Source organism: Penaeus chinensis, chromosome 9 (genome assembly GCF_019202785.1).
Source record: "Penaeus chinensis breed Huanghai No. 1 chromosome 9, ASM1920278v2, whole genome shotgun sequence".
In the NCBI taxonomy this organism is placed as follows: Eukaryota; Metazoa; Arthropoda; class Malacostraca; order Decapoda; family Penaeidae; genus Penaeus; species Penaeus chinensis.
This window is the reverse complement of record NC_061827.1, coordinates 31,219,004-31,224,003: the sequence shown is the minus strand read 5'-3', so window position 1 is coordinate 31,224,003 and position 5,000 is coordinate 31,219,004.

Sequence of the window (5,000 nt, the reverse complement as noted above, 5' to 3'; positions counted from 1 at the left end):
CCCAAGGGCGGGAGGCAAGGCTCATGCAATGCTCATGCAAACTATGGCGTGAAGGGATGGCATCGAATCGGCACTGTACTCTTCTCCCTCTTTCCATCTTCTTTCTCTCTCTTCACCTTATATCTTCTCCCTCTTTCCATCTTCTTTCTCTCTCTTCACCTTCTATCTTCTCCCTCTTTCCATCTTCTTTCTCTCTCTTCACCTTCTATCTTCTCCCTCTTTCCATCTTCTTTCTCTCTCTTCACCTTATATCTTCTCCCTCTTTCCATCTTCTTTCTCTCTCTTCACCTTATATCTTCTCCCTCTTTCCATCTTCTTTCTCTCTCTTCACCTTATATCTTCTCCCTCTTTCCATCTTCTTTCTCTCTCTTCACCTTATATCTTCTCCCTCTTTCCATCTTCTTTCTCTCTCTTCACCTTCTATCTTCTCCCTCTTTCCATCTTCTTTCTCTCTCTTCACCTTCTATCTTCTCCCTCTTTCCATCTTCTTTCTCTCTCTTCACCTTATATCTTCTCCCTCTTTCCATCTTCTTTCTCTCTCTTCACCTTATATCTTCTCCCTCTTTCCATCTTCTTTCTCTCTCTTCACCTTATATCTTCTCCCTCTTTCCATCTTCTTTCTCTCTCTTCACCTTCTATCTTCTCCCTCTTTCCATCTTCTTTCTCTCTCTTCACCTTATATCTTCTCCCTCTTTCCATCTTCTTTCTCTCTCTTCACCTTATATCTTCTCCCTCTTTCCATCTTCTTTCTCTCTCTTCACCTTCTATCTTCTCCCTCTTTCCATCTTCTTTCTCTCTCTTCACCTTATATCTTCTCCCTCTTTCCATCTTCTTTCTCTCTCTTCACCTTCTATCTTCTCCCTCTTTCCATCTTCTTTCTCTCTCTTCACCTTCTATCTTCTCCCTCTTTCCATCTTCTTTCTCTCTCTTCACCTTCTATCTTCTCCCTCTTTCCATCTTCTTTCTCTCTCTTCACCTTATATCTTCTCCCTCTTTCCATCTTCTTTCTCTCTCTTCACCTTCTATCTTCTCCCTCTTTCCATCTTCTTTCTCTCTCTTCACCTTCTATCTTCTCCCTCTTTCCATCTTCTTTCTCTCTCTTCACCTTATATCTTCTCCCTCTTTCCATCTTCTTTCTCTCTCTTCACCTTCTATCTTCTCCCTCTTTCCATCTTCTTTCTCTCTCTTCACCTTATATCTTCTCCCTCTTTCCATCTTCTTTCTCTCTCTTCACCTTCTATCTTCTCCCTCTTTCCATCTTCTTTCTCTCTCTTCACCTTCTATCTTCTCCCTCTTTCCATCTTCTTTCTCTCTCTTCACCTTATATCTTCTCCCTCTTTCCATCTTCTTTCTCTCTCTTCACCTTCTATCTTCTCCCTCTTTCCATCTTCTTTCTCTCTCTTCACCTTATATCTTCTCCCTCTTTCCATCTTCTTTCTCTCTCTTCACCTTATATCTTCTCCCTCTTTCCATCTTCTTTCTCTCTCTTCACCTTATATCTTCTCCCTCCCTCTCCCTCTCTCCCTCCTTCTGGCTCCCTCCCTCTCCCTCTCTCCCTTCCTCTCTCCCTTCCTCCCTCCCTCTCCCTCTCTCCCTTCTGGCTCCCTCCCTCTCCCTCTCTCCCTTCTGGCTCCCTCCCTCTCCCTCTCTCCCTTCCTCCCTCCCTCTCTCCCTTCCTCCCTCCCTCTCTCCCTTCCTCTCTCCCTTCCTCTCTCCCTTCCTCTCTCCCTTCCTCCCTCCCTCTCTCCCTTCCTCCCTCCCTCTCCCTCTCTCCCTTCCTCTCTCCCTTCCTCCCTCCCTCTCTCCCTTCCTCTCTCCCTCCTCTCTCCCTTCCTCTCTCCTCTCTCCCTTCCTCTCTCCCTTCCTCCCTCCCTCTCCCTCTCTCCCCTCATTCCCTCCCTCTCCCTCTCTCCCTTCATTCCCTCCCTCTCCCTCTCTCCCTTCTGGCTCCCTCCCTCTCCCTCTCTCCCTTCCTCCTCCCTCCATCTCTCCCTTCACCCCTCCCTCCCCCTCCCACCCTCTCCCTCTCTCCCTTACCGACACATGACCTCGCACACGAACGCCACGATCGCCGCCAGCGTGCCCACGAGTCCGACGACGTAGGTGGTGAAGAGATCATTGTTCCTGAGCGAGCGATCGTCGGCGCCGTTGTCCTGCGTGCAGACCGGCGTGCTGGCTGTCGCGTTGTCGTGGAGGAAGTTCAGGATCCCGAAGTAGGAGAGGCGACGGAAACTTGGCGTGAGGAGAAAGAGGGAATGAGGAGAGGCGGCGGAAACTTGGCGTGAGGAGAAAGAGGGAAGTAGGAGAGGCGACGGAAAGGGGAAAAAATTGGGGGGGGTTGGGGGGGAAAAGAGGGAATGGGGAGAGGGGGCGGAAACTTGGCGTGGGAAAAAGGGAGGGGAAGTAGGAGAGGCGAGGGAAAATTTGGGTAGGAGAAAGAGGAATGAGGGGGGGGAGAGGAGGATAAGGGGTGAGGAGAAGGGGGAATGAGGGGGGGAAGAGAGGATAAGGCGTGAGGAAAAAGAGGGAATGAGGCGGGGGCGATAGTATGTATAAGGTATTTCTGATAAATAGTTAATGAGTAAGTGTGATATATAGATAAATGAGATCTTATAAAATCTTTACTTATTATTGTTATCTATCTGCTAATTATTGATTTTATAAATATTTCATTCTTATTTATATATATTAATAATTTCTATATTAATAACTATTTCCATATTATTTTATCTCTTAACATTATATCTTCCTCCCTCTTTCCATTTCTTTTTTCTCTTTCCCCTTTATATCTTTCCCTTTTCCATCTTCTTTCTCTCTCTTTAACCTTATATTTTCTCCCTTTTTAAATCTTTTTTTCCTCTTTTCTTCACCTTATATCTTCTCCCTCTTTCCATTTTTTTTCTCTCTCTTCACCTTTTTATCCCCCTCTTTCCATCTTCTTTCTCTCTCTTCACTTTATCTTTCCTCTTTCCATCTTCTTCTCTCTCTTTCAGCTTCTTAAACCCCAAACTTCTCCCCTCTCCATATTCTTTATATCTCTTCACATTATATCTCAAAAATCTTTATTCTTATTTCTCTCTCTTAACTTTTATTTATCACTATTTACACATTATTACTTAATATTAACTTATATATTCTCCCTCTTTACATATTATTTTATATATATTAAAATTCTATCTTTTACCTTCTTTACTATTCTTTTTTTACATATTCAACTTCTATATTACATCTTTCCATCTTATTCTATCTCTTAAATTATATATTCTCAATCTTACATATTCTTTTTATCTCTCTATTAACCTTCTAATCTTATACCATCTTTCCATATTATTCTTTGAGTCGAGCTTGAACACTTTGTTCAACTTTGTTATGTTATATGTGAGTTGATTTTTTTATATTTCTGCTTTAAGAGATGTGCAGTTTTCAGTGTGTAGTTTCGTTCTGTGTAACAGATTTGTTGTGTATCCGATTCGATGTTTCGGTAGAAAGAGGGAATGAGGAGGGGGGAGAAAGAGGATAAGGGTGAGGGGGAAAGAGGGAATAAGGAGGGAGGAGAGGATAAGGAGTGAGGAGAAAAGAAGGGGGAAAGAGGAGGGGGGAGAGGGTTAAGGGGTGAGGAGAAGAGGGAATGAGGAGGGAGAGAGAGGAAAAGGAAGTGAGGAGAAGAGGGGAAAGAGGGGGGGAGGGGAGAGGGGTTAAGGGTGAGGGGAAAGAGGGCTGAGGAGGGGGGGAAAGAGGGGTAAGGAGGAGGAGAAAGAGGGATGAGGAGGGAGAGAGAGGATAAGGAGTGAGGAGAAAGAGGGAATGAGGGGGGGAGGAAAAGAGGGTAAGGGGGGGGAGGAAGGGGGAAAGAAAAAGGGGAAAGAGGAGGGGAGAGAGAGGATAAGGAGTGAGGAGAAAGAGGGAATTTAGGAGGGGGAGAAAGAGGGTTTAAAGGAAAAGGGGAGAAAGAGGGGAATTTAGGGAAAAAGGGGAGAGAGGATAAGGAGTGAGGAGAAAAGGGAATGGGGGAGGGGGAGAGAGGTTTAAAGGGGTTTAGAGAAAGAGGGAATGAGGAAAGGGGGAAGAGGATAAGGAGTGAGGAGAAAGAGGGAATGAGGAGGGGGAGAAGGAGGTTAAGGAGTGAGGAGAAAGGGGGGATGAGGAGGGAGGAGAGGTTAAGGGTGGAGGAGAAAGAGGGAATGAGGAGGGGGAGAAAGAGGATAAGGAGTGAGGAGAAAGAGGGAATAAGGAGGGAGGAAGAGGATAAGGAGTGAGGAGAAAGAGGGAATGAGGAGGGGGAGAGAGAGGTTAAGGAGTGAGGAGAAAGAGGGAATGAGGAGGGAGAGAGAGGATAAGGAGTGAGGAGAAAGAGGGAATGAGGAGGGAGAGAGAGGATAAGGAGTGAGGAGAAAGAGGGAATGAGGAGGGAGAGAGAGGATAAGGAGTGAGGAGAAAGAGGGAATGAGGAGGGAGAGAGAGGATAAGGAGTGAGGAGAAAGAGGGAATAAGGAGGGAGAGAGAGGATAAGGAGTGAGGAGAAAGAGGGAATGAGGAGGGAGAGAGAGAGGTTAAGGAGTGAGGAGAAAGAGGGAATGAGGAGGGGAGAAAGAGGATAAGGAGTGAGGAGAAAGAGGGAATAAGGAGGGAGGAAGAGGATAAGGAGTGAGGAGAAAGAGGGAATGAGGAGGGGGAGAGAGAGGTTAAGGAGTGAGGAGAAAGAGGGAATGAGGAGGGAGAGAGAGAGGATAAGGAGTGAGGAGAAAGAGGGAATGAGGAGGGAGAGAGAGGATAAGGTGTGAGGAGAAAGAGGGAATGAGGAGGGAGAGAGAGAGGATAAGGAGTGAGGAGAAAGAGGGAATGAGGAGGGGGAGAAAGAGGATAAGGAGTGAGGAGAAAGAGGGAATGAGGAGGGAGAGAGAGGATAAGGAGTGAGGAGAAAGAGGGAATGAGGAGGGAGAGAGAGGATAAGGAGTGAGGAGAAAGAGGGAATGAGGAGGGAGAGAGAGAGGTTAAGGAGT